Consider the following 13,999-nt stretch of genomic DNA (forward strand, 5'->3'; position numbering starts at 1 on the left):
TTTTTTCTTGATGAGTCTGGCTAAAGGTTTATCGATTTTGTTTATCTTTTCAAAGAACCAGGTCTTAATTTCATTGATCTTTTCTATTTTTTTTTTTAGTCACTATTTCATTTATTTCTGCTCTGATCTTGATATCTTTCCTTAACTAACTTTGGGTATTGTTTGTTGTTCCTTTAGATGTAAGGTTAGATTGTTGATTTGATATTTTTCTTGCTTTCTGAGGTAGACTTGTATCACTATAAAATTCTCTCTTAGAACAGCTTTTGCTGCATTTCATAGATTTTGGATTGTGTTTTCATTTTCATTTGTCTCCAGGTATTTTCTTATTTCCTCTTTGATGTCTTCAATGGCTGATTGGTTGTTTAGTAGCATATTGTTTAGCTTCCACGTGTTTGTGTTTTGGGTAGTTTTTTCCTTGTAGTTGATTTCTAGTCTCATAGCACTGTGGTCAGAAAAGATGCTTGCTATGATGTATGGTCAGGCCCTCAAGACGGCTGTTCTCTTGCTCTCTGTACCTCCCCTGATCAACCAGTCCCTGCTTTACTCACATGACTCTCTAATCCTCTTAATTATAGGGCTTAATTAGTAACTGCCTACCTACTTGCCCCCTGCCCCAGTTGCTGGTTTCCCTGGTAATTGATGAGCTAATCTGGCATCAATTCACCCTATAAATGGTAGCTGCCTTCTCCCCGGAGTGGTGAAGACTGTTGCCATGTCCTGCCTGCTGTCTGCCATGCACAGTGAGGTGTTGCTCCAGGGCCTTGCTTCATGTGTAAGTTTCTCTTGTCCAATAAATCCCTGATGTCTCTGTTGCTGTCTCTGGGTGAGAAAACTCCTGGGACCTGAGATGTCAGGACATAAGGACGGGAAACAGAAAGTTGTGGAGGTGATCGGGAGGAGGCCGTCTACTAACATGTGGGGCCTTGTGGTAGCTGTGTACCATGAGAGATGCCTTTTTCTTCCATTATGTTGATGATATCCTGTTAACCTCAGCCTTTTCCCAGTTTAAAAGTAGCAGCCCAATGCTCCTCATTCATCTGACTGCACGGGGGTGGCTGGTGAATAGAGACAAAACTCAAGGACCTGGATTAGCTACAAAATACAAGCATACCCCTGACCTACCACCCCTAAACAATTAGAGATACAGGCTTTAGGGATATGAATTCAGAGACAGACTTGTGAATTAACATGACCCGTTACCCGGGAGTGTTTGGTTGAGGTCTGTGGCAACAGCAAAATAATAAGAGTGCCCTTGGGCTTCTGGTCCCAACTATGGAAGGGGGCAGAGCAATGATAGAGTGTGATAGAACAACAGCTATAAGTGGTCTACGATACATTACAACAGGTGGAAGACATTACAAAAAACCTACCCGATTCTTTGAGCATGCAAAAAACCACTATTCATTTGTATGCAACATATAGGATCCCTGTGGACATCAATAGTGACCAAGGAATCTACTTTATTGGCCATGAAGTTCAGGAATGGGCCGATACAAAGGACATACAGGAGCATTTCCACCTGCCTTACAACCCCACTGTTACCGGGCTACGAAGAGACTACTTAAACAACAGTTGAGGTGGGAAACTCACTCTTAACACGTGGACACATCCCAGGAGCAGTTATCCCAGTGCCAACGCCATGTTAACCTGGAGGTGACTAGTCAACACCGTTCGAGTTCAACTGTTGACCACCGAAGGACTGTTGCCAACTACAGGTCAGGACAGCAACTCATTTTTGCCCTTCACAGGATCTATCCCCAGGGGAACATATTATAAATAGCCCTTAGGACTGGCAGGTAAGTCCTCAGTGGTTTGGGTTTGCTGTCCCATTGGGGAATAGGATCAGAAAGGGATTTACAGATTTCACCTGTCTTCTACCCAGCCCCACCTCAGATTACTAAGGTAATTAATCCAGGCCTCTACTGTCGAAAGGCACCATTATGCTAACCCTGTGTACTGTTACACCACCTCTCCAGTATTCGGCACTGGCTATGGAGACTGAGGGTGGGCAGGTGGTATGGTATTGCAGGCCAGGACAAAACGCATAGACAGGGGTGACATTACCTCAGAATGATGTTACTGCTTGTATTTTGCTTAATGGTCATGATCTTCCCTATATTGTGCCTGTTAGACATCTTGCAGCTTGTCCTACTCTGAGTAAAGGGAATCTGTTTGTGGACTGGGTGACAATGGTGGCCTCACTGAGAAATGAGTTTGATTGCTGGCTCTACAGCAAAATGCCATTGTCAACCTCTGAGAGTCCATGAAAAATTGACTTGATAAGCTCCTGGTTCCAAAGCTTGCCCACCTGTTGGACTGTCTGTATTGCTTTTGTGGTATTTGGTTGCAGCTGCACTTCTACCTACCTGTCCTCGGGGATATAGCAGAAGAAGTATGGGCCAAGATTATAGAGGTCGTACAGTGTATGTAAGGGTGGAGTGTTTGACCACGCCATTCAAGATGACTGTCCTCTTGCTCTGTATATCCCCTGTTCAGCCAGTGCCTGCTTCACTCACATGACTATCCAATCTCTTAATTATAGGGCTTAATTAGTAACTGCCTATGTGCTTGCTTCCTGCCCCAGCTGCTGGTCTCTCTGGTGATTTATGAGCCAACCTGACCGTTAATTCCCCCTATAAATGGTAGCCTCCTCCTCCCCCGGGTAGTAAAGACTGCTGCCATGTCCTGCTTGCTGCCTGCCACGAACAGTGAGGTGTTGCTCCAGGACCTTGCTTCAGGTGTGTAAGGTCCCTTGTCCGATAAGTCACTGATGTCTCTGTTGCTGTCTCTAGGCTCTTTCTTCAGTCTTGAGGCTGGCAACTACAAGCCTTGCAGGCCTGTGTGGTGCAGCCCAACATATGATTTTAATCTTCAATTTACTGAGACTTGTCTTGTGGCCTAGCATGTGATCTATCCTGGAGAATAGAACTTTTGCTTTTAAAAGACTTGCCTGATTAGACAGGTTGGACCCACCCAGGATAATCTCCCTTTGAATTATAGTCAACTGATTAGGGACCCTAATTTCATCTGCAAAGTTCCTTTTGCCATATTGTTGTATAATCATGAAGGCGATATCCAATTGTATTTACAGGTCTGTACAATGCTCAAAGGAAATTACACTGGTGTTTACCCCAGGGGGCAGGAATTGTGGGATCCATCTTAGAATTCTGCCTACCACAGACTGCTCCCTGGCCACCTTACACTCCTTATACCACTGAACCAGCAGGTGAAAAAGGTTAATCTACTGGTGTTATGATCTCAGTTACTGCAGGAAATTGTTTGCCTCTTTAATGGAAGCAAGGAGGATTTTTTGTGGAGCCCAGGAGATTTTCTGAGGTTCCCTTCAATACTTCCATGCCAACAGTAAAGATCAATGGAAAGCTACAGGAACTGGAAAAAGGCAGGACAATTGAGGATTCAGACCATTCAGAAGGGAAGGATTGAATCATTCTACCAGTAAAGAATCTGGATGGAGCTGTGGGTTCTGGCTGTGGGCAAGGAAAACAGGGAATAAGTGGGTGAAGGTGGAAGCTATAGACGTCAACTCTGACCTTGTGAATAACTACAGAAACCAGGACTGGTAGCTTTGCATATTTTCTGTTATATGTATGTGTTTATTCTAAATTCTCCTTCCCATTTTAATTTTATATAACACTAGGTGGAGGTCAACTTTACAATGTAGTCTTTAGTGGGACCTAAGACTGAAATTGAGGCCTAATTAATATAGGCAGCAATGGATTCAATGACCATTGGGGCTTTGTGTTTTACCTGGGGGAAGGGCAAGAACTTCACTTATCAGAGGGTTAGCTGTTTCTTGCTAAAATGTAGTTTCTTTGCTGGGCAGGTGTTGAAATGTGTGTAGAATGGTGCATATGAAAGCTGAGAAGTCAAAGGGGTCAACTGAGCTGCTTATGAACTTATTGCTTCCCAGCTCCAAATTCATTCTCCAATTGCACACCCAGAGTGCTCAGTCCTTTGACTACCTTGTAGCCCCAGCCCAGGAGCCTTGGTGATCACCCTGCTGCTGTCTTAAGAGGCACACCGCATGCTTCTGGCTTCATGCTGTAGCAACCCACAGCCCTCACCACGCACACTCCCAAGCATGACCAGGCCTGACTTTCCTGCCCCCTGCAGGGATGTTCCTGAGACCTTTCCAAGGCGGGCAATGTCTGCTCTGGCTTGGTACCTGCAGAAACATCCCAGCTTCCTCAGCAACCTGCTTACATGCCTTGGCTTGTCTGTGCCCTAGGTGATTGTTTCCTGTTTATCAGATGACCCTAACCCAGCAAACTTTCTCACCAGCCAGTGGTTGTCTGCAACCGCACCTTCTCCAAAATTCAATTAACCATCAAGTTAAGAAAAAGGGAATTTGGTTGGAGCCAAACTGAGTATTATAACCTGGGAAGCAGATTCTCAGAAAGCACTGAGAACTCTTCCACCTGTTAGAAGTTGAAGGCATAGACTTATCCTTTTTTTTTCTTTAATTGATTCTATTTTTTACATAAAAAGTTCAGTAAAAATTGGATAAAGTAAAGTGATTTTTTTTTTTTTCGGTACGCAGGCCTCTCACTGTTGTGGCCTCTCCCGTTGCAGATCATAGGCTCTGGATGCGCAGGCTCAGCGGCCATGGCTCATGGGCACAGCCGCTCCGCGGCATGTGGGATCCTCCCGGACCTGGGGCACGAACCTGCGTCCCCTGCATCCGCAGGTGGACTCTCAACCACTACGCCACCAGGGAAGCCCAAGTAAAGTGATTTTAAGCAGTAAATCAATCTTATCTACATAGCACAAGGCTGGCCGAAACCACAAGGCAGGCTGCTCTGGAATATTTACATGATAACACATTAAACCTTGCAGGAGAACTTAAACCATCCTTACAAAGTCTTCTGTGATCCTAGCACGCAGAGGCTTAAAAGCAAAACAAAAGCCAAAAACCAGGAAAGACAAATTATTTTCAATATATACATTAAAATATAATACCGATCGTCAGGGTAAGGGGTCGTGGGTGGGGATGCACATGAGTCTGTGCACTGACAGCACCGCCAAGGAGGAGACACAGCCTTGAGAGTGGGGTCAGGCCTGGCCGGGGTCTCAGAAGGTAAGGTCTCAAGGGCCTAAACCCTTGCCTCAGATGGCCTCTACCAACAGCTCACAACCAGGGACCACTTGCTGTAGATGGAGCTCATTTATGTGAGTTCATTCTGCAGGTTTGAATTCCCCAGAGTGATGTGCCATCAGTAGCACAGCCCTGACAATGGGGTGGGGAGAGAGGGCCCACGGGATTTCTTCTCTCCAGAGTCTCTCCTACCAGCTTGCCCGTCCTCCCACCCTGGCCCTGAAGGTCACTCTAATTCAGTGTCCCGTTTGGGTTTGTAAACAGCCCCAAACTTCTGCATGTACTTCTTAATGTCCTCCTTGGTTTTGTGTCTCACGTCCTCATTGCACTCCAGGTCCTTGGGGTCCTTACAGTACTTCAGCTCCTTATTCATAACGCCGTGAGTCAGCTTGCGAGCTAGGTGTTTGAAATCTTCAGTTGTGGTAATTCTTCCCACTTTGCAGTCAGTTTTCCAGTAAGGGTTCAGGCACTGGACAATGAACTGGGACATCTCTTTTCTGAATACTTCTTTGCTTTCCTTAGCCAGCTCACTGGAGGCATCTGCTTCTGCTGTCTTAGGCTTTTTTGAGGTCTTCATGGGATTTTCATCATATGTTGGGGTTCCCAGGTCCACCTCAGCTTCATGCTCAAGTCTGGCATCATCTCCTGGGCTTTCCCAAGTAGGAGGATCCCACTGAGTCTGCCTTGTGATCACATGGTAGTAGTAAATCTTCCCTTCTGGGTCTCGGGCTGTCTTCCAGTTGGGAGGTAAGACAATGGTTTTTGGTTTGGGAGGAGGTGGGGGTGGTAAATCCAAGAGGTTATTTGTCACAACCATTTCAGGTGGCTGTAAGGGCTGAGGCTGCCCTGGTGCAACTATTGTAGTCACGGCTGTGGCTGGCTGTACCACCACTCCTTGTGGGTGAGCTGTGAAAATCTGTTGTCCCTGGATGTACTGAAGACTTGGCTGGGCATAACTCTGTACAATTGGTGGAGTTGTCTGTGAATAGGGTGACGTCACACCATAGAGAGTTGGAGCAGCCTGTCCTTGATAATATATGTTTGCTTGAGACTGTGCAGGAGAGTACTGCTGCTGTACACTCACGGACTGTTGGTTTGAATCCCAAACACCATAATTCTGTCCCTGGACTGGGCCTGGGGCTGGCACTGGCAGGACGGTGACACTGGAGTCTTGGTGTACCACACCATCACTTTGGGCCACATACTGTGAACTGGAAACTTCCACAGGGGCTGCCACATGTGGGACCACTGGCACAGGTGGAGGGGCAGCAAGGGGTTCTGTAGAATGTCCCACCAAGGGCTGAGAATAATCATAAGGAGAAGGAGAACACACAGGATCCATGCTGGGTGTGGGGAGGAGCACCTTTCCAGCATTAGGATTGCTGGGATCCACATAGGCCTACATGGGGTAACCTGGTGGGTAGCCAGCAAAGGGGTGATGAGGGGCATGGTAGCCAAGAGAGTCAAAGGGCAGTGGAGACGTCATTCCCAGGTTCTGCATCTGCTGCTGTTGTTTTTGAGCCTCCTGCTGAGCTACCTCCTGCTCAAACAACTTTCGGTGCTCCTCTGTAGAAAGTTGATTGTGATCTTTAATTCATACTTTCTTTTTAGAAGTTGGTGTATCATATCTGCCACCTGGCCTTTTTGTTCCCCACTCATAGGCAGAAGAAGGTGGTGAGAGGGAGCCCCTTCATTTCCTTTTCTCTTTATTTTGAGTTTGTTTGTTTGGGTCTCTTTCTCTTGACCTGTTAGGAGTCTTTGGGGCAACTGTTTGATCTCTGAAGCCAACAGCATCCCTTCCTCGTTCGGTTATTGTGCTCTCCTTTTCAGTTTACCTTTTCTTTGGAATTCGATATACCTCCTTTAGGTCTTTCCAACTGTCCAGGAGCTTGGTGGCCAAATCACTTATATCTACTGTTTTATGTGGCTATTCCTGGCTCCTCTCACTCTCCACATCAGATACACCCTCCTCTTCATCTTGGGATGGTGTTTCCTCAGCAATAGGTTCATCTAGTTTTGTGCCATTGCTCTCTTTACGCTCTATTTCAGTGTCAGCCTCTGGTTCAGATGTGGGTACCTTAATGGCCTCCACAGCAATTTCACTATCAACTTTAGATTCAGGCAGCTGTTGTGTGAGTAGCTGTTGTGACTGTGACTCTTCCTCTTCTTCTAGAGGGACGTTTTCTAACTGGTCAAGGTCCTCTTTGCCATCTTTGCCTTCTAGCTCGCTGGTAGCATCAGAGATCACACTGTCCATGCCATTTTCACTTATAATTTTAATTCTGTGAAACATTAGCTCCTTGGGGGTGTCTGTGTCAGCTTCTATGCTCAGCTTGGTGGAAGGATCAGGCGTGTTGAGCAGTGTGTAAGCACGTAATGTATTCTCGCTAGAATACCCATCTCCTTCGCTCAGCTGAGGGATAGCAGTCTTGGTTTGAGACCAACGTTGAATAATAGGAAGTACTTTGCTTTCCTCCAACATATTTTTAGTAGGAATGGGTAAATGTTCCAAAGTCTTTATAATCTCTTCCTGAAGCTTCTGGTTACTTTCCCGGCCATCACGTAGTTCTGTCATCCAGATCCACAACAAAGGCAGCCCATGACGTTCCAGAAAGGACTTCAGGCAAGACTGTGAATGTGTGTTCTGTATGAGCTTGAGACAGGTAAGTTTCTTTTCCAAAGTTTCAATTCTAACCATTAGCCAGGATAAGCTGAGCACCTGGTTTTTATCAGAGAGACACTCACCATTCTCCAACAGAGCTTCTAGCTCTCCATCCACCGAATCCTTCTTCCGAGATCGTTCTTTCTTCATTTTCCCTCCTGCTGCTCTGATGCTGACTCTGTTCTCTCCTCCCAGGTAACCCCGGCAATTAGCCGACCCACAGAAACATCTCTGTGCTTCCTTCCCATATCTTTGGAACTGATAGTCAAATGTTAACTCTGAGCCTGAAGGAACCAGTTTGGTGGTAAAAATCCCAACTCGCAGTTGTCCGTTCACAGTCCATTTTTGAGTCTCACAGTTTGGTTCACAGCTGTGATTCATGAACCGGGAGCAATTTCCTTTCTGAGTGGCATCTATTATCTCATCATTCTTCAGGGCCATGAAATAGTAGGGGATGTTTTTGTTTCGTGCATACTCCTTTACCTGGGCTTTAAACTTTTTATGATCAAGTACCTCTCCACAATATTCCAGGACAAACGTGTTCGAAGGAAGGTCTTTAGCAGCTCTCAAGCCCCAGCCTTTCTTTTCTGTGAATATGACTTCCACATCTGCATGCTGTTTTCTTTGAAACCGTCTATTGGAACAATAATTCCCATTTGGACAACGAGAAGAACATTCAATCATGAGGAGACGATTAAGACAATCTTCCCCACATGCTATTTCACCTTGAGCTCTTTCATCTTTAGAAAGAGGTGTACACTCACACTGCATTCACTTAATATCCTGATGGGATTTATTCTTCTTTCTGTTAAATAAACATTTTCTTCAATCAGATCAAAGTAACAAGGCATCTTCCCTTGTTTGGCATATTCCTTCTACCGCTCTGGGTCCCTGAAGTCCTCCATGACACACGAAGGCCCAACCAATGCTGAGCCTAGAGGCACTGCTGTCTCTCCCTGCTCTACCTCCACTCTAACTTTCTTTCTGTCCTGAAGCTCACCATCACTTTCAGAATCACTCTCCAATTCCTGTCTCCTTTTTTAAAGAGACCCTATATCTTTCATATCATTTTTTTCTAAGTTTTCCGAAAGATCTTTCTCCTCATTCACAGCAAAAGAGTTCTTAATGGAATTGCTGCTTATTTCAGGTGCTTGCACTGACCCCTTGTCCTTCTGAAGGGACAGAAAAAAATTTATTGGACTGGCCTGAAAAGTGAGATCCTCCACGTTGATCCCAATTCTCCTCCTCTTCACGGTCATCTGTTAAGGAATCTGGTACCTGCCCTTGAATTCGATCATACACAACCCCAGTTCCAGGCGGTCTACCTGCTGATCTTGGATCCCAGTAGCCATTGCCTTGCCAGTAATTACGTGTCCCACTATACTGTTCTGCACTTTGCTGATACTTGTGTCCACCACAGGCTCCATAGCTGCTGCCAGGTTGCTGATATGTGGTAGTAGGCTCTTCTTGTTGAGAGAAGTCCCACCCTAGATTTCTGAGCTCTTCCGATGATGAACGGAAACCATCCACTCGGGAGATCTCACAAGAAGAAAAATTTGACTCTGTTTTACCCAGTCTACTATCTGGCCTGTTAGGGAAAGTGGTCTGTTGCCGAGACTTACTTGAGACATCTTCAGAATCATCAGGAGAATACACTGGCAGCTCTTCTTGCTGCCTAGAAGTTATTTTGGCCTTCACTGCTTCCTCAGAATTTGGATGACCTAGAGGGTCAGATTTTATGTCTGTATGACTTGTACTATCAACCCCATCACTCTGAGGATGAGCAATTTCAGACAGGTGATTATCTATCTGTTTTCGGCTGGGCTGTATAAAAGAGATTTCTGAATTCTTCTCTGTTGTTTTATGAAAGAAGAACTTCTCGGATTGAGGACAGGCATTACTTGCTATACTCTCAAGTTTTTCCTCATATGAATGCCTCCTTGGCTCCAATCACTCATCTTCCCAGTGGTCAGAATAGTGTCTGTAACTTTGACTGCTCCGAGAAGAACAAGGGCTTGTTTCTTCCATGGGCAAAGTAGAATTCTTTGGCACAGCCACAACAGACTGAAGACGGTTTCTTGGAATACTGCTATCATCAGAATCTGTATCTTCTGAATCACTTTCATCACTTGAACTTTCGGAAGAACCAGAATAATCTTCATGGACAGTGGATACAATCTCTGAGGCATGACCACTATTGTCACATTTTAAGGTATATGTTACACCATCACTGTCCTCCATGATTAAATTCAAATCACAAGAAGAAAATACAACTTCTGAGTCATCAGAAGTATGTGTATGTCCTCTTCTACCTTCTTCATCTAAAGAGATTTCTGGTCTTCCTCTTCTATCAGGCAGTATGGAATTCCCTTCTTCTTGAGCCTCTTGCACACATTTCCCAGATAGTCCATTATTATGCCTGTTTTCCCAGGAAGAAAATCCTCTTCCTGAATCAGGAAGGCCACTAGCTACTTCTATTATTTCTTTCTCTGCATGCTCTAAAAACTCTGAGCTTTTACTCTTCAGCACAGCATCCAAAACTGGAGATGTATTCTCTCCACATTGCAAGAGAGTTAAACTGTCTACTTTTGTCCCTGGTGGAAGACTCTGAAGAGATGAAGCAATACATGAGCTCCCTGTAGGTGGATATAAATCATCAAAATGATTAACAGAAGCTGAACTAGTACTACCAACACTCTGCTTATATTCTCCACATGCAAATTTTGAGTGCTGATCTGTCAGACTTCCATTATCACATATAACTTTTTGATTTCAAATGCACATTCATAAAGCTATTTGAAGAAATCTTGAAGAAACGAGACCTGCTCCGCCTTCGCGCTCTCTCTGATCTACAGCAAGGAGATATGTAACGAGTATCTCTTTCAAGTTTTGAGTAGCTAAAATATTTATCATCTCTCTCTGTTTTAGATCGTGAAGATTTGAGGAGCTCTGCTTAATGCGTAATGCAGATGCACACTGGACATTAGGGAGGGAGAAGGCCCAAACAGAATTCTGTGTTTAACTTTTTTTGTCCTGCCTTTAAATTTTATTCCATCAGAGGTATGAATGCCAGAGGGGAATCCTCTTCCAAGCTTGCCTTTCCTTGGGTACTCTCCCTCTGCCCTAGGGTACTGTTAAGAGTTCTCAACACGCAGTCATCTCTCAGCATGAGCAAGGAATTGGTTCTAAGGCTCCCCCTGCACCCCCAGTCCCCTGCGATTGCTGAAGTCTCTTATATAAAATGGAGTAGTACAGTCTGCCCTTAGTACCCCGGGGCTCCACATTGGAGGATTCTGCATCCGAAGATTCAATCTACTTCAATTCAGTTTACGGTTGGTTGAATCCAGGGTGCAGAACCCGTGGATACAGAGGGGTAATTGTATTTATTTCACTCTATTATAGCTTAACAATTCTGGTTAAATTTACCGTGTTCTGTCTCCTGGTTGGACCTAGATTGGTAGAGGTGTGATGACTTGCTTGAGTTTGGGACAAAGAAGTGAGCATAAGTAGCACTTTCTCCCCTCTCTTTGGGAATAAGCTGCTCACAGAAAGCATGCATTGGGCCCAATTTCTCCATAAGTCTTACAAGGGCAGGCGCCAAAATAGTCTGGGTCCAGTGCTGTCTGCGGCTGGATGCGTATGTCTGTATCATTATGGGGCTCAGTGTAAGGAAGCCCTCTTTTACACAGATATAAGGCTGAAATTAGAGAATGAGGGTTATTAGTAATAAAGATAATACATCATGTTCCACATACCTCTTGTCTACTTATGAATTACTTTAGAACCTGGGTGGGGAAGAGGTTAACATGCTTCACTTAAGGGAAGAAGCTTATTACTATTTCTTTTGACAAGTTGAGTGTGAATTGGTTTTATCACTTTCTAGGCTTGTTCTATTCATAATTAACATATATTGAAACTTACATTAATATAAGCAAACGATCCTGCAATATTTGCTGTCAGAAAATAGATAAGGGACAACCTTCAAATCCAACTTTTGTGTAGTTGGGCCTTCAGCTATAAGCAGATTTTATTTATTTTTCTAAGTCTCTTATGCTTTTCATGGTGAGTTGAATATCTTTATTATAAAAAAAAGCTTCTCTGTAAAACTAAACATTTTAAAGAACTTATACAACATACATAAGAGTCCCAAAATGCTCACTTTTGATAAAAATGACATCTATTTCCATAGACGAGTTCACTAACATCCTGACAGCTGATGGAAAAGCGACACATAGGCTTTAGTGTCTAGATCACAGATTCTGTCACCAAGGAAGCTTTCAAGTACAGCGAGTAATAGAAAAACCCAACTGAGAATGGCTTACATAGAGTGAACCAATTAACTTCCTTTGAAACTACAGAGATACATGTTGCTAGGAGTGATACTAGAAGCTCACATAATGTGACTTAGAACCTAGTTTCTTTCAGTTTTTAACTGTCACTTCCCTGGTGTTGACTGTTTTTGGACAAACTTACTCCCTCCCCCCACACCCCAGTTCATAATCCTAAACTGACTTTGAGAAACTCTAAGAGTTACATGAATCCTTTTTGTGAAACAAAGAGAATCTATATCATATATTCAGCAAAAGTATTTAAGAGTCACTGATTGGACCAACTTAGGTAATCGTGCCAATTCCAAAACATTCAGAGATGGCACATTCAGATTGCCTCTGAATCAGGGCCTTTCTCTGGGGCAGGTGAGGCCCATTTTCCATGTAAATCACAACAGTGAGAATGGAGGGACTGGGTAGGTACTGAAAAGAAATTCAGGCTATTACTCCAAGAAGGAAGAAAAATAGATACTGGGCAGCCATATAACAGGTATTCATTATAGGTACTTCCAGAGTCTATTTCCTATTTACTCAAAGAAATTTAAGACCTTAGGTAACCCCAAAATTCACATATTTTCTTCATGTTACCTAACACATTTTTAGAAAATAAAAAGGTAAAATAATGTGAAATGATTTAATTTCTATAAGTGATCTTATAATCAAAGAGACCTTGCTACAAAAGTGAAACTTTATCTAGAGGATTTTATATTCAGTAAAGTGCTCACATTCAAGAGCAAATTCCCATTCTGATGATTCATGAAGTCACTTGTGATACTCCTTCTTTAGTGTGGTGTTTATATAAAAACATGAGTCTCTAAAATTGCCATGGCAAAAACATATATTGAAGCTTGATAGCCTTTTCACAAAGCATGGTTTCTCCATCATTGCCTTGGATCACACTGTACTTTATGTTCATTCTCTGGTACAGAGCTCCAGAGGATTTTTTTTTTTTCTTTTTCTCTTGCCCTGCATCTTAATCTTCAAGCATTCTCCTATAGTCATGTTCTGGTTTTCCCTTTGTCAGCCTCCGCCACTTCCACTCCCTCCTAGACTCCTAGTACTTTTTTCAAGCTAAAGTTCTTTACCTTTATCTGCTGAAATCCAAGAGCCTGTAGTGAAATGAAGACTTGCAGTTTTCCCCACCTGCTTAGTTGCTTGCAATCTGTCTTCAGCCGCTACAATTTGAATCAGCCTCAAGTTATCAGTGGCATTAATCTTCATCCTACCAAAATATTTACATGGTTGGTAACCCCTTTTTCTTTGATCCTCTTATCTGATTGGTCTTCCTCTGTCACTCCTAAGACATAGCCATGTCTTTCTGTTCTATTAATTTCTCTCACTGCTCTTTTATGCATCAAATAAGCAGGTTAAGTAAGGCTCTGAAAGTACTCATCTTTCTGGTCTCAATCTTTCAACTTCGTCTCCCATTTCTTGTTCCATTACTACATTGACTATTCACTGCTCAAGACATGTCATCTGTGCTTTTTTCCAAGGTTCCCTTGGAAATATCTTCCTTCAAGGCTCAGCTTAAATATTTTCCCTCCATGAACACTGCTCTAGTTTCCTCCAAAGTTGAACTACCTCAAACTCCGTTAACCAGGTCCACGCTCTATCACGAGTTCTTGACCGAATATTTGCGAAAGCTCTCTAGCTAGTATCCCTGCTTCTTGCCTGTCTTCTACTTGATTCTCCATACTACCAATAGAACGGTCTCTCATACAATCTTAAGCCCTCATCATGGCCTATAAGATCTGGCTCCTGCTAATGTCTATTGGCCCAGGAACTGTGCTAAGAACTTTACTTGAATTAATCCATTTAATCCTATGAGCTACATACATTTTTTAATTTTTACATCTTTATTGGAGTATAATGGCTTTACAATGTTGCTTTAGT

At 43.6% G+C, this 13,999-nt stretch overlaps 1 pseudogene; it reads right to left on the minus strand.

The window, feature by feature from the left end:
• Positions 1-5,342: 5,342 nt before the first annotated feature.
• LOC114886133 lies at positions 5,343-13,327 on the minus strand (annotated as a pseudogene).
• Positions 13,328-13,999: the final 672 nt, after the last annotated feature.

The sequence above is a fragment of the Monodon monoceros genome, unplaced genomic scaffold, assembly GCF_005190385.1.
Source record: "Monodon monoceros isolate NGI ecotype Baffin Bay Population unplaced genomic scaffold, NGI_Narwhal_1 Super_Scaffold_6, whole genome shotgun sequence".
NCBI classification, from domain to species: Eukaryota; Metazoa; Chordata; class Mammalia; order Artiodactyla; family Monodontidae; genus Monodon; species Monodon monoceros.